The 12,800-nt window shown below is 34.7% G+C and overlaps 1 long non-coding RNA gene and 1 pseudogene across 2 annotated transcripts; both read left to right on the forward strand.

Annotated features, from left to right (window-relative positions):
• The first annotated feature begins 301 nt into the window (after positions 1-301).
• LOC147872712 (uncharacterized) lies at positions 302-1,064 on the forward strand. The gene is made up of 2 exons (XR_015536878.1): positions 302-423; positions 624-1,064. It is a non-coding gene; the product is annotated as an uncharacterized LOC147872712 (long non-coding RNA).
• Positions 1,065-5,545: 4,481 nt separating this feature from the next.
• On the forward strand, positions 5,546-11,630 carry LOC147872713 (cell division cycle protein 20 homolog; annotated as a pseudogene). Its single transcript, XR_015536958.1, has 7 exons — positions 5,546-5,588; positions 6,194-6,503; positions 7,398-7,577; positions 8,582-8,709; positions 9,084-9,231; positions 9,849-9,950; positions 11,229-11,630. The product of XR_015536958.1 is annotated as a cell division cycle protein 20 homolog (transcript).
• The last annotated feature ends 1,170 nt before the right edge of the window (positions 11,631-12,800 follow it).

The raw sequence follows: 12,800 nt of genomic DNA on the forward strand, positions 1-12,800 counted from the left end.
AAGTTCACGTATTGTATATTTAAGAATAAAAATAACAAAATGTAATTGTAGTTCCTGTTCTGATACAAATGTTTATTTCCTTTGCAGAATCCAGAAATGGACGACGTGGTGTTTGCATCCTTCATTGAAGAGATAATGAATCTGCCCCTTTAGTTACGTAGTTTGTATTTAAAAGATTAAATAGGTTTAGTTAAATAGATGAATTCCTTTAGATAAGTAGTTCCTTTGTTTTATTTAAACAGTTAAAGTTTTATTTAAACAGTTAAAGTTTTATTTAAACAGTTAAAGTTCACATATTGTATATTTAAGAATAAAAATAACAAAATGTAATTGTAGTTCCTGTTCTGATACAAATGTTTATTTCCTTTGCAGAATCCAGAAATGGGTGACGTGGTGTTTGCGTCCTTCATTGAAGAAATAATGGTTCTGCCCCTTTAGTTACATAGTTTGTAATTAAAAGGTTAAATAGATGAATTCCTTTAGATAAGTAGTTACTTTGTTTTATTTAAACAGTTAAAGTTTTATTTAAACAGTTCAAGTTCACATATTGTATATTTAAGAATAAAAATAACAAAATGTAATTGTAGTTCCTGTTCTGATACAAATGTTTATTTCCTTTGCAGAATCCAGAAATGGACGACGTGGTGTTTGCATCCTTCATTGAAGAGATAATGAATCTGCCCCTTTAGTTACGTAGTTTGTATTTAAAAGATTAAATAGGTTTAGTTAAATAGATGAATTCCTTTAGTTAGATAGTTACTTTGTTTTATTTAAACAGTTAAAGTTTTATTTAAACAGTTAAAGTTCACATATTGTATATTTAAGAATAAAAATAACAAAACGTAATTGTAGTTCCTGTTCTGATACAAATGTTTATTTCCTTTGCAGACTCCAGGACTGGACGACGTGGTGTTTGCATCGTTAATACAGCACATCATGAATCTGCCCAATTTAGTATAGTTTGAGCATTTTTAGACAAAAAGTTAAATAGTTAAATTGTTTAATGAAAACGTTAAATTGTTTTAGTTAAATATTGTATTTTAATTAAATTGCTTTTAATTAAATTGCTTTTAATTAAATTGCTTTTAATTAAATTGTATTTAGTTCAATTGATTATATTTTAGTTAAATAGTTTAATTGTTTTAGTGAAAATTTTAAAATGTATTAGTTAAATAGTGTTTTTAATTCAATTGTTTTGAGTTTAACTGATTATATTTTAGTTAAATACCTTAATTGTTTTAGCGAAAAAGTTAAATTGTATTAGGTAAATAGTGTTTTAATTAAATTGTTTTTAATTAATGGTTTTAGTTCAATTGTTTATATTTTAGTTAAATAGTTCAATTGTTTTAGTGAAAATTTTAAAATGTATTAGTTAAATAGTGTTTTTAATTAAATTGTTTTGAGTTTAACTGATTATATTTTAGTTAAATACCTTAATTGTTTTAACGAAAAAGTTAAATTGTATTAGTTAAATAGTGTTTTAATTAAATTGTTCTTAATTAATTGCTTTTAGTTTCATTGTTTATAATTTAGTTAAATAGTTTAATTGTTTTAGCGATAAAGTTAAATTGTATTAGTTAAATAGTGTTTTAATTAAATTGTTTTTAATTAATTGCTTTTAGTTTCATTGTTTATATTTTAGTGAAATAGTTTAATTGTTTTAGCGATAAAGTTAAATTGTATTAGTTAAATAGTGTTTTAATTAAATTGTTTCTAGTTTAATTGTTTATATTTTAGTTAAATTGTTTAATTGTTTTAGCGAAAAAGTTAAATTGTATTAGTTAAATAGTGTTTTAATTAAATTGTTTTTAATTAATTGTTTTTAGTTTCATTGTTTATATTTTAGTTAAATAGTTTAATTGTTTTAGCGATAAAGTTAAATTGTATTAGTTAAATAGTGTTTTAATTAAATTGTTTTTAGTTTAATTGTTTATATTTTAGTTAAATTGTTTAATTGTTTTAGCGAAAAAGTTAAATTGTATTACATAAATAGTGTTTTTAATTAAAATGCTTTTAATTGAATTGTTTTTAGTTTCATTGTTTATATTTTAGTTAAATAGTTTAATTGTTTTAGCGATAAAGTTAAATTGTATTAGTTAAATAGTGTTTTAATTAAATTGTTTTTAGTTTAATTGTTTATATTTTAGTTAAATTGTTTAATTGTTTTAGCGAAAAAGTTAAATTGTATTACATAAATAGTGTTTTTAATTAAAATGCTTTTAATTGAATTGTTTTTAGTTTCATTGTTTATATTTTAGTTAAATAGTTTAATTGTTTTAGTGAAAAAGTTAAATTGTATTACATAAATAGTGTTTTTAATTAAAATGCTTTTAATTGAATTGTTTTTAGTTTCATTGTTTATATTTTAGTTAAATAGTTTAATTGTCTTAGTGAAAAAGTTAAATTGTATTACATAAATAGTGTTTTTCATTAAATTGCTTTTAATTAAATTGTTTTTAATTTAGTTGTGTAGTCTTTTGTTAAATAGTTGAATTGTTTCCATTTAAATATGAATTATATATTTAAGAATATTAAATAAAAACATGTTTATAAACTTTCCTTTTGTTATTTTAGCAAAATAATATTTGAACATGTCGCCATCCGTGGAATAGAGGATAATGTGCTCACCACTGGACCCAAGGTACGCGGGTTCAAACCCGGCCGAGGTCGATAGAAATCCATAGCACAACTTCCTCCGGCGCGGAAGAAAAGCGGGCGGTCCCATGACGTAGATTTACGGCGCGGCGTTAAAGAAACTTACGAGCATGAACGAGATGTTTCTTATGCAAAATTCAGCCATTAGCAATAATATTCCGGTGAAGGGGGACATGACTGAAACTTCGGCCTCTGAATTTATGTTCTTGTACGAGTTCCAAAACCTTTTGCTGATGTAGGACGTGCTTAATTTTGCCCACTGTTTAACAACACATTCCTTCGTTCTATGTAGGATTAGAGGTTTTGATGATACAAGCAATTCTGCATGCACGCCTTGCGTGCTACATACCCAGCCCATCGGAGCCTGATATATTTCACTACCCTCACTGTTCGTTATGCAGAATTCTAAATTCCCAAGTCACTTCGTCCCTCGCCAGCTGAGTCCGGTCCACATCTTTAAAGGTTAGACCTCAGACACGCGTTAGCATTATCCTTCATTAATACCAACGTGTCGAAATTTATTTCCCGCTGCCCTTCTTAAAAAAGCTTCCTCTATTTGCTGTATGAATGTGAACAGAACGTTTCCTGCTCCTTCTACATACGAAGTTACATTACCCTCTTTTAATATTCCTTGGTGTCTCCCTCTCTTCAGGTTTCAAGACCTCAACTTCACACGAATTTCCCGCTGCTCGTTCACGTATCAGAAGCCGCGTTTTATTAGGGATAAGAGAGGAGAAGGCGAAGGACGGTCTCCATCTTCGGGGCATCATATTCCTGCGCATTTACTATTCGGAAGTTTCGTTGTGTCGTAAATGGCCCCTTTGTCACGGGGACTGGGTAAAGTCTGGCTTCTTTAATGGACCTTCCAGTAATTACGCTTTCCCGAAATTATAAGAATTAGATAAAGCGCGTACAAAACGAAGTCACAAATAGTTCTTGTGCCTACACATGACTAAGCTTCATCCACCGGACCATTTTAATGGCGTCTGGTAACTGTGATTCTGCCGAATGTTCTCGATGGTTTAATATGAACAAGTTAAATGAAATTCCTACTTTACACACGCCTGTCCATCTGCGTGTCAGCATCTCTACTTTCTAGGACCCCCAGACGGATTTTGATGAAATGATGTATGAATGACACCCAGAATTTACATGTTTGTCGCTTAATCGATAATAAGAACGTGGCGAAACTAGCGCTAATAAGTATTTTGACTGGGTGGTAGATGGAAAATTAGAATATTTCACGAGATAAGGAGAATATAAGTGCCACAAATTTAAATTATATTCTTCAAAATAATTTTCTCTAAATGAATTAGGCGCAATTTAAAACATACACAAGAAAAATTTCCCTTAGGAGGATTTAGAGAAAGCATGTGCATCGTACGGGTAAATTTCGCGAGTGAAAATCCCTCACTGCAACTACCAACAGTCGCAGCCTGATTGCACGCAACACATAGTCAGCCATTTTTACAAAATGAAATGGCCACGAATTGTCAGTCGGTATTGCAGCGGGTAATTAGGTCGACAGTTTCTCCGTTCTTGTCAAAACAATTTCCCGCCTATTACCGAACCGAAGACTCGCTATCTTGTTTGCTATTCTGCGCCAGATGATTCCACGGAAGACTTTATATATATTTACGCTCCATTTTAATATTATACCGCAATCTGCGTCGGTGACCAGACAAAACCGTACACGACAAAACCGCACACGAAAATTGCGCACAGAAAGAAGCTCACTGTCATAAATGCTCACACGAAAATTACTCACACGGACAAATGCTCACACTGACAAATGCACACACTGACAAATGCTCACACTGACAAATGCTCACACTGACGGACTGAAACTTGAGATGAGGTGTAAACCAGGCTTTGGCATATTAATCTGGTTTATATGAACGAAGGAGTTGTGATTATGATACTTGGTACACCTCACTTCATCAAAATTTGAGTGATTTTATTAAATTTTGGCTTTGTCCAATGTATCACATTGGGAAAGAGAGTGGCGCCATCCTGGCGTGTGAAAGTCTCTTCCCCCGACATTCGGTTTAGTGACCGTTGGTTTGGGGCGCCCTAGTAGGTGTGGAGTGACGATTGCCAGATGACTGCTGCTTCACTACGACTCGGACCAATGGAATTTGCATGTGGCTGTTCGGCACGTTTCCGACGTCATAAGTGACTTTTTGGGGGACGAATCGGATTGTCATATTCAATTCAAAATTCAAGAACAGTTACGTTGCGGGAATATAAAAAGCGAGATTGCGTTGGGGCTCGCTCTCTGAAAGTCCGGTTCTTCAAGGCAAGCAGACAGTTTCTGCTCGATTCATCAAAATTTCAAGTACAAATTACAACAGTTTGTTTCTTCAAGGCAAGCAGACAGTTTCTGCTTGATTCTTACAATTATAAATACAACAGCCGAATCATCACGCTGCCCTACAATCAGAATAACGTATTGTACTACAGTGTCTCGAAAGGAAATAAAAGGTGAAACGTCTCCAAGGTGACTTCGGTGTGGTCTGCAGTTGATCATCCCCACAGATTTCACGTCCTTGGCGCACGGCCGCTCCAACTATCACAGTCTCCGTATAATCCCTGAGAGTCGGACAATCTTGCTCGCCGACAAACCCTACACCAATTATTATTCCTTATATCCTTCCGCTTTATCCGGCGTTATATCAAGCTGTAACCGCAAGCAAACCGGGCACGCTACTGAGTTTGATCCCGGGGCAACCAGAGTAAGAAGAACGCAGTCTGCGGAAGGGCGGTTGCAATAAATATGATGGAAGCGAGACCAGAGCCTTATCTAAGAATGAACATTATTTTATTCTGAGTAATAGCAGTGGTACAGATGAAATGTGTGATTTTTGTTTTTGGAAATAAGTCGTATCGAATGTTGAAGGCGTCCAAGCCATTCAGCAGTGTTTTCCTGAAAGGTGACATATACACTGCAGTTATGATGCTTAATCTAATCCATTGATATTAGATTATAATTCAAGGCCTTTTATTTCTGGTCGAAGAGAATATTTTGGTTTATACTGATTTTTCTTTATGTCAATTAAGGGCATTTTCAGAAGATTGAAGGAGTTTCATTATTTCATGCAACTTCTTTTGAAGAAAACCCTTTGTGAAGAGCTGCCACTTATGGTGCTTTTTAGTGGATATATTTATTTATAATATTACCATAATAAATCAGGATTTCAGTACAGTTTATTTCAAGAAACCCTAGGCATAATAAACATCTGTGCGATGCAGTTTTGAATATATTGTATGCACAAACCCTGTGTAAATGACTTAATGTACAATGGACACCACTCAAGCAATGTGTTGAATCTGGTTCACCTTACATGTTTTTGCAGTCAGAGTATATGTACATATTGTTCTGTTACGTTGTAAAAGGTCTTTTACCTCAATAATATCTCCATTGTTTTTATTTTTCTCTGTATGTGTGTGTTCATACAGAGAATGTCCTTCAGTGGACATAATTAGTTCTATCTGAATCTGAGATAACCCATTAAAGTTTGAGGCTTTTCTGAAAAAGGTAATGTATTTTTACAGCTGCACAGTTTTTGGTTATGCATAATACACTGTGCCTCTTTAAAAAATTTTGTTCAAATTTCAGTCATAGATTTTGTTGTAATAGTCCTTGTTATTTCAGATCTGAACCTGGTCGATTGGAGTCCGAACAACATTCTGGCAGTTGCTCTTAACACCGTGTGTATCTGTGGAATGCTGGTACTGGTGCGACTCAGAAGTTGCTCAATCTGGAAGGGAGTGATTTTGTGCGTTCTCTGAGTTGGATGCAAGAAGGAGATTGTCTTGCTGTGGGAACAAATATGGGAGTTATACAGGTTTGTTATGTTACCGAAAAAGTTTATATTTATCCACTAACAGAATTAGCGGCATGTAAATTGCCTGCTCTTGAAAGATGTTACCTTCATGTTAAGTGGGAAGTGTAGATGAAACACCTGTATTCTTTGATGTGACAATATTGACGTTAAACATTCAAAATGAGTGGTGGCTATGGACTAACTTAGAATAACAGTAGGTGCTTGGAGAAACTGACATCCTTTGTTTTTCTAAAAAGAGAAAATCACTGGTACCTGAGGGAAAATTAATTTAGAAGTTTTGATGCAGCTTGCAAATTATATCTTATTGAAATTCAGGTGTGACTTAGGTATGCACATAGCTTATATTCATATGAATATGGTGGTGTTGTTGGTAGAAGGAACAATCAGATGGTAAAATGTATTTTAAATAACGTGGTTGAAGAGCAGAGCATGGTTCAAAGTGACAATTACAAAATGTCATGTACCAGCTCCTCATTGAACACAGTCACAGTGTGAAGAAAACATTTGCTAGTAGTTTGTATGGATATTTATTCTTGAAAGTACTTTTCTTTCTCTTAACTATTTATGTGAACAGTATTACTGTAGTAAACAATAAGTTGGCACTTCGTGGGCTGTGTGAGATCAGAAGTAATTATAAAACAACGACAGCAACAAGATGATGGGATTTGAGGCTGGTTTGTGGTTTGAAAATAATAAATAAAAATGATAGTGGTAGTAATAGTAGTTCAGGAATTGCAAATGTTTAGTGCCTTATGCATTCCTTTATCTGCTGTCCCATTCAAAAAAAAAGTTCTGCCCTCATTTCATGACATTTGAATGAATATTTTTGGGTTCTCATTGTTTTGGAATTTTATAATACTCAAAATGATTAATTGAATTGTTTTGCTTTCAAAGTTGTGGGATTGCAGCAACATGAAGCGAGTACGTATCATGGGCGGTCACTCGGCACGTGTCAGCTCTCTGTCGTGGAATTCCTACATTCTGAGCAGTGGTTCTGCTAGTGGTCAGATCATTCACGATGATGTTCGACTTAGAGATCACAGTGTGGCTGGGTTTTCTTCTCATACACAAGAGGTGAGAAACCGTGCATAGAGAACTCCCGAGGATGGAGCCAATAGTTTGTGCTAACTATGCAGAATCCATTGGCATGTTCACAGACAGATTCATTCCCACAACACTAAATGAAGGTCTACTACCCACCATTTAATCACTTCTGCTGACAAACTACAAACATTATGTAGGCCAGTTTTAGAAGTACCCTGGTCTGCTATCCCTCCCCACCACACCAAAGGTCATGCCATAACTTACGCTGTTAACTGCAGGGACCTAAGTTTCTGTACAGGGTAGTGATATATTCGTGGCAGGAAAAGATTATAGTTTTGGGAAGGAACACTGGCGCTATGAATCTCGACACACCTTCCACAAATCAAAAGTTAATTGTTACAGTAACATACGATGAAGATACTTTATTCGCTTGGAGTCGCTGCAAGAAACCTTGCACTATACCTCATCTCAAGAAATTAGTAACCTCTCATACCACTTGCAGAGACAGGCCACTACATATCTAATCATGGGCTGTGACAGAGTGAACTTGTAGGCAGTTACCAGTGTTTCAGAGGAACATACTGTCTCCAACCCAAAGGCTGAAGTGAGAAGTGTTGGGAAGTGGTTGGTTTATATAGGGTTAGGAAAAGGACCAGGCCATGGTGATTGTCCAGCCAGAGACCAGGAATGAAGAAGGAAGATGGAAATGGTCCACGCCTATTGAAAAGAGCCCTAAAAGGGCCACTTATAATCTCTCTCCTTACCCAACTTCTCTCTAGCGCCTTGTTTCCCATCAGCCCAGACTGTCCATCTTCCTTGCAGTTAAAGTGAAGCTGCAAAGTCTGATTTCAGACCACCATAAAAAGGCAATGTTTCAGATAAGTGTTACTAAAATGTGCATTTTCCCCCTCCCATCCCTCTTAATCTCTGGTTTTAGATTAAAATATTCACATGCATGCAGTCTCTTGAGAAAACTCCCACGGTCATAACGTCATTTATATTGGATGTGTTATTGATAACTTCACTGTTTTCAGGTTTGTGGACTAAAGTGGTCTCCAGATGGCAGATACCTAGCTAGTGGTGGAAATGACAATATGCTGTACATTTGGCCAGTTGTTGCAGGACGAGCTTACTCGCAACCCCAACCTTTATACTCTCTCAGGTAAGTCGATACTTGATGATGTAGTTTCGTATTTGTGAGATGAGTGGACGTTGTACTCTATCATATAAATTCCATGAAAATAATAAAATGTGATTGTAGACATATATTTTATCTTGAAACTGTTCCAGTATTGGTAACTTGATTGTATTTTAGTCAAACATTCTTGGACTGTCAGTCACATCAGTTGATTAAAAATCACCAGTGTTTCAGGGACCATCTTCATCATTGCTCTAGACACACAAATGATTTTCACAAGGGAATGACAAACACGTTTTCAGTTTAGTAGAATTGCACTGTAAAAATTGTGACATTCCATTCCAATAGAGAGATGCGTATTTTCCTGCTGTGTTGTAATTTCCAGTGTTTGTTTGTAGTGCACATCAAGCAGCTGTGAAGGCATTGGCATGGTGCCCATGGCAGCCTAGCATATTGGCAAGTGGTGGTGGAACAGGTGACAGATGCTTTCGCTTTTGGAATTGCAATACTGGTTGTTGTTTCAACACCATCGACACTAAGTCTCAGGTAAGGCCTGGATATTTACTGTATTTATGACCCCTTGACTGCCATGACTATTGAAAATACAAACTGCTTAGGCTGATGCACTGTTAAATTTGGTTGGTACAGTAGCACATCTATAGTTATTAAGTGGATAATTATTGTTTTATTTAAAAATCTAGGCCGCCATGTTGGTGTTGTGTCAAAAACCAGCATTTCAGAGACACTGATAATGGAGACGGAGCTAGTATCTGAAACATTGATTTTTCACTCCACATTGACATGTCTGATCATTTGAGAAGATTTTATAACAAATAAGTAACGTGACTTGTGTTTGTCAATTTACAAACATCTCAAATGTGTGGACTGTTGCTTAACTACTGCATGATTATCTTGTTGAAGCTTGTAATAAAATGGCCATTCAACCACTGTCTTCTGTATGTTTGACATTATTACAACTAAGGGAAGGTTTATGAATGAAAAGTCTCGATATGTGGTTAAACATTTTTTCATCCTCTTAGTTCATAATTGTCTTGCATTTTTAAATCTGTCAGCCATTTGTCTCCTTGGACTGGGTTATTTAGTGGATTTTGTTACTTCCTTGAATCCACTGAAATATTTACACTGTAAAAAATTTCTTACAGTTATGTGGTCTTCAGTGGTCAGCTACATACAGAGAACTCATCTCAGGTCATGGTTACGCAAATAATCAACTAATTATCTGGAAATATCCATCAATGACAAAGGTAAATGATCATTATTTTAGTGAGATGAAATGTTAATAGAGAAGCGATTGAAAATGAATTGGTTATTTCTGAAAGGTTTGTATTGGGAGATGTCTACAAAAGTTCACTCAGGATATTTTCATGTATTTTAAAATTATACATATATAATTGTTTAGTTGGAAGATAGAGTTATTTCACAGTTATTTTTGAGCATCCTGTGGCTGAGATTTAATTCTTGTAGAAAAGGCTCGTGTTACCAGCCACTTTTGTATATTATTGTCCGACTTAGTGTTTAGCACGAAAAACAGGATGTTTCTGATGCCCAGTCAGGCACCCATTAACAAATATTTTGTAAACGGAAGTCTTCTTCCCCCACTCTCTATTTGCTTCATCATAAATCATGAGTCAGTATACGTACTTATGCCGCAGTACATGGCACCAACATGAGAACCTGAAATCTCAGAAAATGTTTTTCCAATACTGCCACGGCAAACTTTGTAACTTATGTTTATTTTGATATTGTTCCCATCACCTTTACTCTGCCGTGCTTGAGGGAATGAAAGAAGAAAATGGGGTGGTTTTCCTGGCCTCTTAATTTGGTCTCAAACCACACCTCCTATGCTTCTTCCTCTTGACCTTCCTTCTCTCTCTGTTTTGTTTCTTAACCTGTCATTCCCATCTTTATCACAGCCTCCATTGTGAACATTTTCCTTTCACTTTCATGTTGAAAGCCTTCTTTGGGATTTGTCTATTATTCATTCTTAATAAACCATTGCCCATACCATCTCATTCTGTTCTTTGTTAGATTCTCTCTCATTTTTTAATTTTTTACCTATCTCTTTTAGTATTTCAGTCTTTGCTTCTTAAAAATCACTTCTCTGCTGCCATTAATCTAGTAGTTCAGAATTTTACTATTTAACATAAGAATTATGATCCTTAAATTTGGATTGAAGCTCTTTTATTTTCATCATTGCACTGGGTGAATATTTTAAATTTGTCCAGGGACCACAGACGTTAATAACTTCTGTGGTCCCCGTACAAATTTATAAAGTATTTCCATAAAATATTTTTCATCTAAATGTCAGACTGGATCTTGTCGTCCAAACAAAACACTAACACAACACGAATACCAGTACCACCTTCTGCGGGCAGAGTCAGTTTGTATTTTTACTGCAAGAGTTTATTGGCCCCATGCCAAACCCCAAACCCCAAAGCTGGAGAACTGGTCCTTGCGTAATTTTATCAATAAAATTAGAGCATGGATTAGGTTAATTAAATCAAGTCTTGAATTAATTGCAGGTTGCTGAATTAACTGGTATTGCAACTGGCTATGTCTCTAGATGGAAGCACAGTGTCGTCTGCTGGTGCAGATGAAACTTTAAGATTGTGGAAATGTTTTGCTCCTGATCCTGCCAAGAAGAAGAAAGAGATAAGAGACTCTAAGGCTGCTCCGAGCATGTTTAAGGGAATTTGATGATGAAGTTTGGTCACACAAATAATAATAATAATATATCTATTGAAATCCTGATGTTGAGTGAACAAATAATTTGTTGTTATTGTGAACTGTCTAGTAACTTACATAAATGTTCAAGATGCATACTTATGTGGAGTGTTATGCAGGACTGCTTGTGATTTTGGTGATATGTACATTTATTTGTTTTATTTATACAATTTTATTTATTTATTAAATGGTTTAAATTATTACAACAGTATTTTTTTATTAATTGCATTCAGTTTTCACCCACCTGTTCACAGTGGTCACTTTTATGAATGTATTAATACAATCTTATTCATAGAAAATTGTATTAGCAATATTCATACTTCGTATGGTGACGTTCAGAAACTGTAAAATCATTACGTCTCTGTTAGGAAAGGCAGATACCACTTTCCTGGAGGACAGTGATCAGAGAAGTTTGTTATTCATTTTGGTAATTCAGATTAATTGTATATGCATTTGTTGTGCTGTCACTGCACATGTTGCAAATGAATATAAAATGAGAATTTAACTAACAACAAAACATAATCTGTCTGTATAATGACAGCCATCATCTGAAGACAAGAGTAAAGCCAACTCCTGAAATGTGTATACCACACACATATCAGGCAATGGTCAATGTCTGACATAATATTGGTATCATGAATGAGTGATCCAGTAAGTAATGTGAAATTACAAAAGTAGCGAAGGACAGCATTATAGTAGACTTAGAGCAAAAGTCGATCATAATACATGAATAGCTTAGAACACTGAAGGTAGGAGAGGAAAAATACGTTCGAGGAAACAATAAGAAGGAAAGAGTCGGAAGTTGCTGATGCTTTCAGTATATTAAAAGGGGTAGGTAGATGCAGTTTTACATTTAAAAGATTCATGTACCATTAGATGCCCATTATTCAAATTATTCCATCCACTGAAGCTGAGATAAGAAGGTAAAATTACTTACTTAAAATCAATCGTACGAGGTTATGATGAAATAGGATGACGCTTTTTGAAAGATTGTTGATCTCTGTTTCATCACCCATTAAGTAATATCAACTAAGGAGATACACCGAATGTGAAAAATTATCCAATATCAGTAGTAACTGTGTTTCCTGATGCACTTGAGAACGATATGTACAATAGGTTAGTCCATGAAATGAATATTAATAACACAACATATTGGGCCCAGGACACTTTGGTTTCAAGGTACATGCACTGAAAATGCTACCTTCATTTTGCCACAGATGTATTTATCAGTAAACAGCTGTTATGTCCTTAATAAATGTTAATTTTACTGCATATTGTTTAAAGACAAACAATAATTAGACATTCTCTTTCAAATACCACAATCTATTTCTAATATCTTCCTGTATGATTTCCACATAGAAATTTTGAAA

Source organism: Zootermopsis nevadensis, unplaced genomic scaffold (assembly GCF_977971745.1).
Source record: "Zootermopsis nevadensis isolate Lab colony 2312 unplaced genomic scaffold, Znev_1.0 Znev_ptg000024l, whole genome shotgun sequence".
Taxonomy (NCBI): Eukaryota; Metazoa; Arthropoda; class Insecta; order Blattodea; family Termopsidae; genus Zootermopsis; species Zootermopsis nevadensis.